This window comes from Acomys russatus, chromosome 1 (assembly GCF_903995435.1).
Source record: "Acomys russatus chromosome 1, mAcoRus1.1, whole genome shotgun sequence".
Lineage (NCBI taxonomy): Eukaryota > Metazoa > Chordata > Mammalia > Rodentia > Muridae > Acomys > Acomys russatus.
Window position 1 is genome coordinate 23,680,793 of NC_067137.1, and position 14,558 is coordinate 23,695,350.

The 14,558-nt window shown below is 48.0% G+C and overlaps 1 protein-coding gene across 1 annotated transcript in view; it reads left to right on the forward strand.

Annotated features, from left to right (window-relative positions):
• The window catches only part of Dpysl5 (dihydropyrimidinase like 5), an 85,536-nt gene that overhangs the window by 34,467 nt on the left and 36,511 nt on the right, over window positions 1-14,558 (forward strand). The window lies entirely within an intron of this gene.

Below are 14,558 nucleotides of genomic sequence, written 5' to 3' on the forward strand. Positions count from 1 at the left end.
CGAGGCTCATGCGAATCAAGGCTTCTCTGAACTGCTACAGGAAGGGTTTCTCTCTCTAGGGGTCGGTGTGGCAATTAGACTAGGGGTTTCAGCTACACGTCCTGGATCATTTAAAAGGAAGCACTTGGCTCTGTTCCACCCATGTGCCAAGCGGTGGCTGACTTGACTTTATATATTTTTATGCCATGTACCGCATAGAGGAAGATGAGAATCAGCTGGTGTTTATTGCTGTGTGTGTGTGTGTGTGTGTGTGTGTGTGTGTGTGTGTGTGTGTGTAAATTTGGTAGACTTGTTTGTGCATAGTAAGCTAAATTAAGACTTCAGTGTAAAGTCACCTCTCGATGATTTTTAAATGCCACAAAGTATGAGGCGCGGCTATCTTCTGTCATTCAAGTTTGTTTGTTTTTTGAGACAGGGTCTTACAATGTATCCCTGGTCTAGGTGAAAGGGGTCCATCAGTTTCTGGCCCTGTGTCTGCAAGTTGTATGTCCCACTCGGGCCTGCATGATCTTGCACCCTAAATTCCCCAAGCTCAGGACTCCCCCTGTGCGATTCATTTTCCTGGGCTCAGGTGTTCTTGCTGCTCCCCAGTGACTGACAGGTCCCCTAAGCCCACCCTGAGGATTCAGCTGGGCTTTTAGACACAGGAGAGGCTGAGCTCTGGCAGATTGCCCTGTAGGCTTGTCTATCCAAGACAGATGGCCTAGAGGTCTCCCCCTGGGGTGGAGACCAACTCAACTTCTGGACCCAGAGGCTGCAGAATAGATGTTTGGAGGGCCACATTGTAACAGGTCCCAAGAGCCACACCCTGGCCTCTGAGCAGTGGTTCCCTGGCTGTGAGGACTGTCTCAGCCTGGGGAAGAGAAAGGAGCAGATGTTCTGCCTTCCGCTCTGAGAATTTCCCTGCGTTCCACAGGTGATGGTTCACTACTGAAGTAGGGAACCCCATCCTCACAAAGTGGGGTCCTTTTGCAGGATGCTGTAGTGGCTTGGGACTTTTCTTAAAGTCAGTAAGAATACCCAGTCACCACCCTGAGCACTAAGGCCAGGCCTGTTTTGTTGGTTTTTGGTTTTTGGTTTTTTGAGACAGGGTTTCTCTGTTCTAGCCCTGGCTGTCCTGAACTTGCTTTGTAGACCAGATTGACCTCGAACTCACAGAGATCCACCTGCCTCTGCTTCCCAAGTACTGGGACTAAAGGCGTGCGCCACCACGCCCAGCAACGGGGCCTGTTTTGCTTGGGTTATTTTCTTTCCTTCTTTTCAGTGTTTCAAGGCAGGGTTTCTCTGTGTAACTTTAACTGTCCTGGAGCTCACTCTATAGCCCAGGCTGGCCTCCAACTCACAGAGATCCACCTGCCTCTGCTTCCCAACTGCTGGGATTAAAGGCATGGGCCGCCACCAGCTAGCCTGGCACTGCTTTTTAACTATTTTATTTGGGATCCCTTAAGGCCTCTACCTTCCTTCCAACCCCCTGACCCTAGGTAGGAGAGAAAGAAGGTCAGAAGGGACAGGGGACGGAGACCTCTTTAGACTTAGTTCCAACTGGTTAGGGTTATCGGATTATTTGGGAAAATACCACCTGAGTCATCAGGATATCTAGCAGTCCAGCGACAACAAATGGCGAACACAGCAGGATGAACAAGCAGCCTTCTTCCTCCTCCATCCATCTCCTCAAAGCCTTGCTCTGGGCTCTGGTATTTATACCCTCTAAGAGTCCTCAGATTTAAACTATCTGCAGGTGGCAAAGACCGGGCCCCCTCTCCAAGCTGCCCAAGGCTGTTATCAGCTGTGGACAAACTAATAGCAGCTCCGTAGCCCACACTTGGGATTAAAACAAAAACCTGTTTACATAACATAGTTGAGTTCTTAAAGAAACCAAAACTTCTACTACCACCATGTCACCAAGTGAATAAATAAATAAAACCAAAGCAGTTAAGTCAATGGTTTTTTAGTGTATTTGTTGTAGATTGGTTGTGAGTGTTTGCCTGCGTTAGTTTAATGTAAATGAAATCTTGTAGTTCTTTCACTTTCACTTGAAATTCATGTCATGAGCTGCTGATTGTGTCCTGGCTTTGCGGCATTCTGCATAGAGCGCATCCACCCTACTGTCCGTGAGCATCTGGTCCTTCAGGTGGGAGGCCACTACAAAGACTGTTTCTGTGGATGTGTCCGTGACTGTCTTGTAGTAAGCACGCAGGCTCACAGTGCTGTGTACATCTGCAGATGGAACTGCCAGGTCATGGTATGGCTCACAGACGTGTTCAGAGTATCATAGTATCACCGGATCACAGACATGATACTGCCCAACAGCGTCCAAACTGGTTCGGATGACTTAACCCCCAGGAGGCAGTGTCAAGGTTTACAGTGGTTAAGCTTGGCATGACTGATCACCACTCCAGTCGGCCTCGGGCCCCATTCTGTAATATGCTCAGGCCTTGAAACAAAAAAGATATAGCTTGCTGGTTGCTGCCTCTGCTTTCCTTTAGTCCTAAGCTGGATGCCACCTGTCACTGCGCTCTCTACCGGCTACGCAGAAGTCAGTCAGGCTGACCTTCCCTGCCCTTGTTTCCACCCTGTCCTACTGCGGGGGCCTCATTAGCCAGGGGTGACAGTTTATCCCTCTGAGAGCCTTCAGCTCTTTCTAGTTGACGAGAGTTCTGTGCGAGGCGGAAGGGAACCCTTGATCGTTTCCAAGCTGCTCAGCCATTAGGACAGAAAATACCAGAGAACATCCAAAGACCCCTGTGGGGATTAAAGGCTCTGATTCTGCAGATTTGGGCTGCTGTGTAATGCATTGTTGAGAATTTAAATCATAGGCACCCTTCCCCAAGCCATGTGACAGTGACACCTAAATGGGTGTGTGTGTGTGTGTGTGTGTGTGTGTGTGTGTGTGTGTGTGTGTGTGTTCTGTACATGTAGAGGTAAGAGGACAACTTGGTGTAATTGGTTCTCTCCTTCCACATGGACATGGGTTCCAGGCATCGAATTTAACATTGCCAGGATTACATGGCAAATACCTCCATGTGATGGCCCTTCTCACTGACCTCTAAATGAACTTTTTTATTTCTACCTGCAAAGGGAGCCTCTGTGCCCAGCCTTCCTGTTGTCTACCAGTCAGGTACCAAAGCCCCTGACTTCCTTAGAAGTTCTGCCTCAGGCCTCCCAAGAAGGTAGTGCTTCCAGCCTTGTCCTTCCCTCGCGCCCCACCTCTCCCCTCCAGTTGCCATGCCTACAGCAAGCATTCTCACCCTTGGTGGAAGGAATGCTCATTGGTTGACACTGACTGATGTGGACCTGTGGGCCTGGTCATGCCCTTTGACCTTCATGCAGAGGCTGCACACTCTGGATACATCCCGAATCTGCTTAGCTCCCAGCAGGAAATGCTTATTGGCTCCGAGGTTCTCGGTTTATAACAGACTCACAGGTCGGGTTGGGGCGAGGGGGCAGGGAGCTCCTGAGTGATTGGCCAACAGACCCCACTTGGGTTGTGAATCCTGCACCCCCAGTGCATGCTTGATGTTTGGAGGCCAGCCTAGGGGAAAAAACAGTTGAAAGCCTGGCTTTGCCAGGAGCATCTGGGACTCCATTGTGCTGGGTCTGAAGCCAGCGGCAGGCTCTGCCTTGCTCCCCCACTCACAGCCCATCACTTGACCACTGTTATCCTGTCTGCCCCAAGCACCACTTCCCCCACCCCCTCCACACCACAGGCTTCCCCTCCAGTCCCAACTACTTGCAAGAATATAGATCCCATTCCTGAGGGCTGGCTGTCTGCCACTGTGGGGGGGCAGGTATAAGGAAAGTGACCCGATTATGTTAGTGAAAGGTGAGGATTATTGCTGGGTGCGATGGCGATCACCTGTAATCCCAGCATTATGGGAGGCAGAGGCAAGTGTATTGCTGTGAGTTCAAGGACAGCCTGGTCTACAACATGAGTCCAGAACAGTCAAGGCTACACAGAGAAACCCTGTCTTGGAAAAAAACAAGACAAAACCAAAAAAAGGTTAGGATTATCCTCTTGTCCTTTATATTGTGCCATGGAGAACACTCACATGGGTGTTTGACGGCTGTCAATCAGTGGTTTTATGGCCAGGTAAAGTAATCAGTATCAGTTGTTTTTATATATTAAAAGTGTGTGTGTGTGTGTGTGTATGCATGTGTGTCTGCATATGTGTGTGTGTGTATGTGTGTTGCCTACATCTGTGTCTGTGGGTCTTCTGGAACTGGAGTTAAAGGTGGTTATGAGCTGCCATGTGTGTACTGGGAATTGAACCTCGGTCCCATGGAAGAGCAGCCAGTGCTCTTAATCACTGAGGCATCTCTCCAGTCTAAAATGAGCTTTTTAAAAACTATAGGCACCAGCATCGTTACTAACATGCTGGTCGATGGGCAGACGTGCACGGCCGTCTAACGCTTCCCGTGTGTCTCTCATGCCTCCTCCCCAAAGATATTATAAGAACCATGGCCTAGGCTGGTGGTTTCTAGTCCTTGGAAGCAACTTTCATTAGAACCACTTGGAGAATTTTTGTCAGGCCCTTTCCCAGACAAGCAAATCCAGTCTGCCTGTCCCTCATCCATATTTTTTTTTTCAAGGTACCCTGGTGATTTTAAGCACTGGCAGGAAGATTGTTTGGGAACATTCTTGGCTATATGGAATGGCAGCGTGCCTTGGCTGTGCTCTGACGCCCATCTGACAGGCCCTTGTCTCAGGTGCCAAGGCTGACAGCTGAATTCCATCTGATAGCATAGCCTGCCTACCAGTCTTACTTGCATCTGTTTTTCCACTCAAGTTCCAGGCCCCTAAACGTGGGCTCCTAAATCCTAACCTAAGCCTGCCACCCCTATACTTGCTGAGCACCCCTGGCACTGTATTCAACCTTTCTGTATGTCCCCTGCGGAAATAATTTATAGAGAAGTGGGCAGCTGGTTAGAGTAGTCATCAGACAGAGTACTGGCCGAGACGGACCCATTTCTTGGAGGTCCCAGAGACAACCTCATTCCTGTGCTAAGGGCTATGGGTCCCAGAGCTCACCTTCCATGGAAAAGTCAGCATCAAGGGGTTTTTTACCGTCAGCCTATGGAGGAAGAGCACTTGTCAGGTGTGGAACAGCTGTTAAGTGGCATAGACTAAAGCAACCGGTTCTAGCGCCCTCTCTTCCCATCTCCCACTACAGAGGGTTCTATCTGGCTGGGTCCTGCAATATGCCAGGCCCTATTGCATAAACGAACTCCCTTAGGTGTTCATCTTCGCCAGCATACCTCCCAAGGAACTCATTTACCCATTGGGCAGGCTGGTTTTGCCTCTGAAGTTCGCTGTCTTGGAATGAAACCTTTTAAAGGCCGCTAGTGCCTTTCTTCTTTTGCCTTAACTCCAATTTCTGTCTAATTCTGGCTAAAATAATGCTTCTAGTCTTTCAGTGCTTCCTGCCTGTGGGAATCCAGGCTCACAAGGTTTCGTTTATTAATTGATGTTCCGAAGTTCACGTATTTCCTTATTCCTGTACAAAGCTGGGAGAGACCTTTGAAGTCATGTAATTCCATTCACCCAGTGAACTAAAGGAGTGTACCACCGTGCCTGGCAGAATTAGGTCTTTCCTTAAACCAGTGGTTCTCAACCTGTGGGTCAAGACTCTTTTGGGGGCGTCCAATAGCTTTTTCACGGGGATCACATATCCAATACCCCGAGTGTCCGATATTTACATCACAGTTCATAATAGTAGCAGAGTTACAGTTATGAAGTAGCAATGGAACAGTTTTATGGTTGGGGATCACCACAGCATGAGGAACTGTATTAAAGGGTCTCAGGTTAGGAACGTTGAGAACCACTGCCTTCCCAGTCACCTCCGTAGACAACCTTATGGCCTCCTAACTGGCCACACACAAATAATTTCCTTGCACTCTAAATTGTCTGGACCACATAAAGATGTCACAGAGCTGACACACTTGAGACAAGCTGTTGGGACCTCCACCCATGATGATGGCAGCTTGATGTATCCCTGTGCGGACAGATGTGGGTGTCAGCACTTCTGGGCGGGACGGTGCTTAGGGCATGTTAATGAGGTGGTACACAGCAAAGCATCCAGCAATTGAGACAGGACACATGTCAGAGAAATGCTAGCCTCCAGGGAGGGCCTGCTTCTACCCTAGGCCATCTTCCAGGGTCTTTGGTTCCTTGAGGAATGGTCCATTTGCTTTGGCTTCACCACATAAGTGTTCTACAATCTTTTTTGAAGTTATTTTATTTTTATGATGATGATGATGATGATGATTATTATTATTTATGTGTATTACCCAATGACGCCAAAGAGCACAGGATCCCCTGAAACTGAAGCTACAATCCGTTGTAAGCTCCTGGCTGTGGGTGCTGAGGACTAACTGCAATCCTCCGCAAGTGTAGCAAGCACCCTTAACTACCGAGTGGCCTCTCTGGCCCCTTTCTGCCCCTTTGACTACCCGCGCTGCCTGTGTCTCGCCCTCTGCCACCCTGGCACCTTCACCGGCCTTCTTTGGATCATCCCTCATCTCCCAGTTCATTGACCTGCCTCAGTGGCTACCACACCCTGCTGCCCTCCTGGCTGCCTGCCACCCCTCTGGCCCAGCCGTGCTGGATGGGATCAGCGTAGCTCACCCTTCTTTCTATTTTGCTGTCCAGGCACCTGGAAGAAACCCTTTTTTCCCTCCGCAGGGATGGCTGGTCCGCTCATTTTCTTCTGTGTCGCTAATTACTGTGTTCGTCTCAATTTACAATAGCCATTGATTAGCTGTATAGCAGTTTGGAGGTTCGGGCGCAGGTCCTCTGCCACCCACAGTTTCACAGGCTGTCATCAAGGTGTCACCACTAAGGTCTTACGCTAGTAGTAGAATTCCATGTCTTGCAGTTGGAGAAGGCTGAGGGCGCAGTTCTTGTTGGCTCTCAGCTAAAGGCTGCTCTCTAGAGGCCAGCAGCCGTGCCCTGTCTCTCAGTCGCTCCATCTTCAAAGCCCCATTCATCTCAAATCCCACTCCATCAAACCCCTAGCCAGAATCTCTCCCTTCAGGATAAGCCCCAACCCGGAATAGGGACACCTAGTTAGTCGAGGCCCGCTGAAAAGCTCGATTCCTTTCTGGGAGCCTGGGTGCCATCTTCTTCCCTGGGTCCCTGCCTTCCTCCGTGAGAGGGTGTATGTCACTGTAAATGCAGTTATAAATCTTCCTGCCACAAGGAATTACATGCACAACGCAGCCATTCTGTTAGCACTCTCTACTCACGAGTTCTGTTAATTACTTAAACTTTTTAAAGATTTTTATCCTCGACCTACCTAGGGAGATGGCACAGTGGATAAAATATCTGGACCTAAATTTGCTCCTCAACACAGGGAGAAGCAGCACCAATTTGTAACCCCAGTGCTGGGTGAGGCAAATGGATCCCGAGAGGTTGCCGGCCTTCCCTGCTCCTCAGTGAGAGACCCTGTCTGAAACCCTAAGGTGTAGATCAGTGAGGAAAGACACTCAGTATCAATGTCTGGCCTCCACACAGAAGAGTGCACATGAATACAGCGCAGAAAAGTAAATAGATAGGTAGATAATAGTGTAAAAATGCCATTTCAAAAATGTAAAATTAGATCTGTTCATTCATCACTTCTTGGCCTTTTGGCTAAGATCAAGTGTAGATTTGTTGTTGTTGTTGTTGTTGTTGTTGTTGTTTTTGTTGTTAATGTGAGGGCTTTGCCTGTATGTTCATTTGTGCACCGTGTGCTTGCCTGTGCCTGAGGAGGTCAGAAGAGAGCATCGGATCCCCTAGAACTGGAGTTGCAGATGGTTGTGAGCCACCGTGTGCATGCTGGGAATAGAACTCCAGCCCTCTGCAAAAGCAGTCGGTGCATTTAACCACAGAGCCATCTCTCCAGCCCCTAACATACACATTTTTAAAGTCAAAAGTCACCCTGGCCCCCTTCACCGGCAGCCTTGACCTTGACCGTATCCAGGCTTTCACTACTCCAGCGGCTCCCCACTCATCTAGGCCTTGAGTTTACATTTCTAGAGCTTCGCTCTGAATACCTCACATCTGAACCATGTCCTAGCTGTCCGCCCCGCCTGGCCCAGCTACTCCCAGCCCATCTGTGGCACGCTTCCTCAGTACCTGAGTGTCTTGGTCCCAGTCTCACTCTTCTCACACCTGGAGTCATTTGTCATCCTGGTCTCTGAGATCGCTTCCAGAGCTAAGTTCGTCTCCCAGGCAGGTGGAGGAGACTCCGAGGGCCAGACACCATGGTTTACGTTTGGTCTGTGATTGCCCAAAGACTCACACAGCTCTCACCACACAACAGACACCCACACAACAGCTGACTGTCGCTCAGTGCAGTAGTTAGGAGTGGAACCTAGGCACGCTGCCCAAGCTTAGCGGCAGCCCCCCCCCCCCAGACGTGACCCACACCAGTTAATGTCTCCAGGCTGCTCGAGGTCCTTATCTGGAAAAATGGTGATTTATGGTTGCCCTTCATTTACGTTTATTGAATTACTATTTGTGAAGCACCTTAAGCAGTACTTGGTGCTTATTAAGCATTAAGTAAGCATTTGTTAAATACGTATATTGATCATGATTGAAGGCAGAGCTTTGAAAACCGGCTTGTGGCTGGGGAGTGGTGGCACACGCCTTTCAATCCAGTACTCAGGAGGCGGAGGCAGGTGGATCTCAGTGAGTTCAAGGCCAGCCTGGTCTACCAGGCAAGTTCCAGAACAGCCAAGGCTACACACAGAAACCCTGTCTCATAAAACAAAACAAACAAACCAACAAAATAAATAAATAAATGATAATTAAAAGCAAGGAAAGAAAACCTGCTTGTGTTGGTCTCTCATGAGCATGGGTGATAAAACTTTAGGCATCAGTTGGGAACTGAAAAATTGGAATCCACTTCTACTATGAGGATGCCTTGCTTAGCAAAACCTTGTTGGCAGTTTTCAGTCAGCCTGCACGTTGATTGGTAATCCAAAAATGTAGGAAAGCCACGTCGGTCCTTCGTAGAATAAGTGTGAGGGCAATCGGTCATTTCTTATAAAATCCTTACATCTCTGATTGGAAATGACCTCCTCTGCTGTCCCTGCCTCCCAGAATAAAGGTATTTGCAAAGAATTTGTCAGTTCAGAGAGGCCGTCGCACTGTGATATCTGCAGCTCAGAGTGGAGCTTAACACACCCATGTGCATCTTAGAAATTTTAGAAAAAAGGGCCAATGAGAAGGCTCAGCCAATAAAAGTGCTTGCAGCCAGAGTTCAGTCCCTGAGACCCATGGGGCAGAAGGAGAGAATTGCTTCCCCAAAGTTGTTCTCTGACCTCCATGCATGTGCCACAGCACCCCCCCCACACACACACACATACAAATAAATACAATTTTTTAAAAAAGAAAATTGTGTGTATGCTTCAGTGATCCCTGTTGCATATAAATGATCCTGGGTTTTTTTGGTTTTTTTTTTTTTCTTACTCTTTTCTTAAAGCCTTTATATTTTTACTTTATTTATATTTTTTGATATTGAAAAAATTTTTATGGAGTGTGTTATGTGTGTGTGTGTGTGTGTGTGTGTGTGTGTGTGTGTGTGTGGTATACGTGTGCACACAAATGTGTGGCGTATGCATGTGTGTGCACACCCGTTCATGTGCCCGTGGAGGCCAGAGGAGGACACCAAGTGTCCTCCTCTATGTTCCCCACCTTATTTCCTCGTCACAGGGTCCCCCACTGCACCTGAATCTCACCGTTGACTGGGCCGGCTGGCCAGAGGTCCCAGGATGCACCTGTGTCCTCCTCTCACGCTATGGTTTTTTACATAAGTGCTACGGGTTTGACCTCAGGGCCACATGCTTGCATAGCAAACACTCTACACTCCACCCCACCTCCCCAATCCCTCAAAAATAGTTTAACATGGCCTTATGTGAAGCTTCAGGAGCACTTGGCTGCAAGTTTCTGCCCTCCGGGGCCTTGCTGAGGTCACCTCCGCATTCCTGTATTGACCACGCAGTGCATGGGTGAGGATGGCCGTGCATGTAGACACTGGATCTGTCCCCCGGGAGGTTCCAGCCTGGCTTTCTTGTTCCCCGCAGCCAACTGTACTGCTTTCTCCTTTCGAAGCCTTCTATTTAAAGGCTGGGTATGCAGCTCAGTTGGTAGAGTGATTATCTAGCCAGCATGAAACCCTTGGGTTCGATCCCTAGGACCACAAACTGGCCATGGTGGGAAGTGCGGACCCTCCCTGCACATGGGAGGCAGCGGCAAAAAGATTGAGGAATTCAAGGTCAGCCTCAGCTGTGTAGCCGTCTTGAAGCTGGCCAGGCTACGTGAGACCCTGTCTTACAAACAACAATGACAAGAAAAATCTTAAAAACTATAGAGGATGGAGGCCCAGCGTGGTAGTATACGCCTGTAATCCCAGCAATTCCGGAGGCAGAGGCAGGCGGATTGCTGTGAGTTCAAGGCCAGCCTGGTCTACAAATCAAGTCCAGGACAGCCAGGGCTACACAGAGAAACCCTGTGTGGCGGTGGGGCAGGGGGAGGGGTGGGGATACTTACCTAGTGACTCTAGGAAGATAAAGCTGTGGCCTAATGTGGCCTAACTAAAATAACAACTTTCTCACTGACCTATACAACGTCTACTCTCACACCCCATTATAGCGCTGGAAAAGCCACACTGGGAGTGAACTAAGTACTGTAGTATTTTCAATTAATACACAATAGTTAAATGAAGCCTGCTCTCCTGGTGAACGCTGTCCTTGGGGAGAGCATGTACAGAAAGTAAAGGCTATGATGAGTGTCAATGTCCTGAAAACACCTTGGGCTGGACACGTGGTTCAGCAGTCAAGAGCACTTACTATTCTTGCAGAAGACCTGCCTGGGTTCAGTTCCCAGCACCCACATGACAACGCATAACTATTTATAACGCCATTTCCAGGGGGATTTTCTGCCCTCTTCTGGCCTTGGCCAGTACTGCATGTGCTTAAGGCACAGACATACTTGTAGGCAAAATAACATACACATAAAATAAATAAGTCTTAAAAAAAAAAAAACAAGTTTATTGAGGTATGAACATACAGTAAGCTACATATTTTTACTTTAATTATTTTGAAATTAAAATATAGTTATATCCTTTTTCCTCGTGCCTTTCCTTCTTCTAACTCCTCCCATGTACCCTCCACCTTAGTCTCTCTTTTCTATAATTGTTGGGGTGTGTGAGTGTGTGTGTGTGAGAGAGAGAGACACACACAGATAGACAGACAGATAGATGGACAGAGACAGGAGACAGATCCTAAATATATAAACACAACCTGCCTGTCCTTATGTTACTAGTATGTATATGGTTTTACGGCTGACCATTTGGTATTGGCTAGCCAAGTGGCAGCTACACATTTTAAAGCACAGGTTAGTACCTTTGCTGTATCTGTATTAACTGGCACAGCATCCCAGTTAATATAAGAAACACATCTGTCGCCCCCTCCCATAGTTTCTCCACATCCTTGTAACCTTTCCTGTTCCTTCTGGCCTCCCTAGCCCCGGGTATCCGCTGGCCACCTCCCACATAGGCTAGTCTGTATTTCCCAGCATTTCTGTATAGCTGAGATGATGAAATACGTGTCCTTTCTCCCCTCCTCTCTATCTGCTTTCTGGCGTAGCGTTATCATGTGTGGGGGCCACTGCAGACAAAGCACCTATGAGCATCCACGTCTCTGTGTTTGGACATACGTGGAAAGTACTTAGAAGTGGCTGTCTCATTCACACCGTGGGTGTGTGTTTGGCTCTTTAGGAAATCATCAAACTGCTTCCCACGCTGATTGCAACAGTTTGTTCCTCCCAGCAGCTGCTCTGCCTCTCTGCAGTCACGATAGGCCCGTTTGTTGACTCTGAGCCATTCCGACGTGTGATGCGTCCCGTTGTGCTGTCCATTTACATTTCCCTGATGATGGAGGCTGAATACTTCTCCGTGCTCATCTGCCCACGTGTATCTTTGGTGAGGTGTCTTATGCCCTTTGCAAGTTTTAATTCGGTTATAGGAGGGTGGCTCTTATCAGCAAGAGTTGTTTATGTGGTCTATCTGCTTTGTTGGCTATCTGCTTTGTAAATATTTTCCTCCAGTTGCTTACTTAGTTTTAACAATGACTTTTATTTAATTTGTTGTGTACCTGGGGTGAGTGTGTATGTGTGTGTGTGTGTGTGTGTGTGTGTGTGTGTGTGTGTGTGTGTGTAGATGTAGGCACACAGTAGCCACAGCACCCATGTCAAGGCCAGGGGACAACTCGGGTGGTGTCAACCCTAGCCTCCTATTTTGTTTGAGATGAGGGTCTCACTTGTAGCCCTGGATGGTCTCAAACTCGCTACATACACCAGATTGGCTTGGAACTTACGGCGATTCACCTGCCTCAGCCTCCCGGATGCTGGGATTAAAGGCGTGTGCCACTGTGACTGCATGAACCAGGTGTCTTTTGTTTCTGTTGCATCTACTGAGCTCGCTGGCCTTGGACTCCTGGGAGTTCTCCCATCGCTGGCCCCCATTTCCCAGTACAAGCATTAGAATTACAGATATATCTGACTTCTGTGTGGGGGCTGGGGATTCAAACTCAGATCCCCATGCTTGCACAGCCACCACCTTTCCCACTGAGCCATCTTCCAGGCCCCTCAGCAATGGCTTTTAAAGGGTAGATGTTTTTTATTTTGAAGTTCTATATGTTGATCTTTTTTTCATCTTCTTTTCTTTCTTCCTTTCTTTCTTTCTGTGTGTGTGTTGTTTTGTTTTGTTTTGTTTTTGAGGGCAGGGTTTCTCTGTGTGTAGCACTGGCTGTCCTAGACTCTCTTGTAGACCAGGCTGGCCTCGAACTCACAGAGATCCACCGGCCTCTGCCCCCCCCCCCAAGTGCTGAAATTAAAGGCGTGCGCCACCACGCCAAGCTTCATCTTTATTTTCTTTATAGTAGAAGCAAGACGTTTTTTACAAAATCCGTAGTCAGTAAGGTTTTTCTACCTCCCCACCCCACCCCCGCTTTTTTGAGGTGTTATTTTTATTTTATGTGTACAGGTGTTTTCCCTGCATGTAACACGTATGTGCACCATGATCTTGCCTGGTGCTCAAGGAAGCCAGAAGAGGGCATCAGATCCCCTGAGACTAGAGCTACAGATGGTTGTGAGCCACCATGTGGATGCTGGAAGTTGAACCCAGGTTCACTAAAAGAACAACCAGTGCTCTCAACAGTTGAGCCATCTCTGCAGCCCTCCTATATTTTCCACTTTCTGCTGTGTGAACGAAATGCCACAGACCGTAAAGATTAGAGATGTATCAGCTCGCTGAGAGTACCTGCTTGCTACATCATAAGGTGGCGAAAGCCACCACAGGGCAAGAGAGAGCCACTGCCCTGGCTTGCCATTCACGTTGTTTCCAGGAAGCTGCTGTTGTTTACATTGGGAGCCTATTTTCATGGGTCTATTCAGTCCCACATCCAAAACCATCAGCATAGGAACTTAGGGGTTACACTTGTAACACATGAACTTCCCTTGCTTGTCTTCTGAGACAGTAATGGGTGTATAGCAAGGGCTGCCTCTGCCTTCTAAGTGCTGGGATGATAGGCATGCACCAGTCCATCTGACCAGCATGTGACTTTGGAGAGACACATATCAGCCATTACAGTTTTCTTCTATAATTTTAGCCTCGCATACGTAGGCCTGTGACAGTTTTCAGTTAGTTTCCCTGCATAGCACATGGTAAGTGTTGGTGCTCTGTTTTCTCTAATATGGCTGACAAGGTGCCCCAGCACCATGTATGTGACATGTTATCTCCCCTGTTAAAAGTCAGCTGGTCATAGGTATTTCTGGATATTTTTTTCCTCTTCTTTCTGGCCCTTCCAGATTTATCTGTCTTCACACCAGAACCACGCACTCGTTTATAGCAGCTTTAAGTACGTTCCTCAGAGCAGATAGAAGTAACCCTTCCAGCTGTGGCCTTGTCTTTGGGCATCCGTGTACACAAAACCACCATTTTTAGTGCCGGCTCTAAACCAAAACCCTTGAAGAACGAGGACTGGGGTACCAACCAAGCACCTGACAAACGTTCATGGTCCCAGCACAGTTCCTTCCCGGGCAGATAAAAATTTACATTTTTTATTTTCTTGGAGACCAGGACTCCTGTAGCTCAGGATGACTTTGATCTCCTGGTCCTTCTGCGTATACCACCCGGGTGCTGGGATTCAGGCATGTGTCACCATGCTTGGATTTTGTAGTGCTGGGCATCGACCCCAGGGCTTTGTTATATGCCAGGTAAGCTCTCTGCCAACTACTACGTTCCTAAACCCTCTTAACTTCCTTATGTTACTCAAAGGGAAAAATGTTTATGGCATGATTATAGATATTCATGTAAATGTATGTATGGTCTTTGTATAACCCTCCAATTTCAAGTGTGAAAATGTGACCCAACATGGGAGAGAGTTTGTTCTACATTCAGGGTCCCTGGGTTGACTAGAGGATCCTAAGCCAACAAGACACGGGTAACTTGTCCTAGACTGAAAGCCTAAGCACTGTCAGATTCCCAGCTTCTTTGTGATTGGTTTCCTATCAG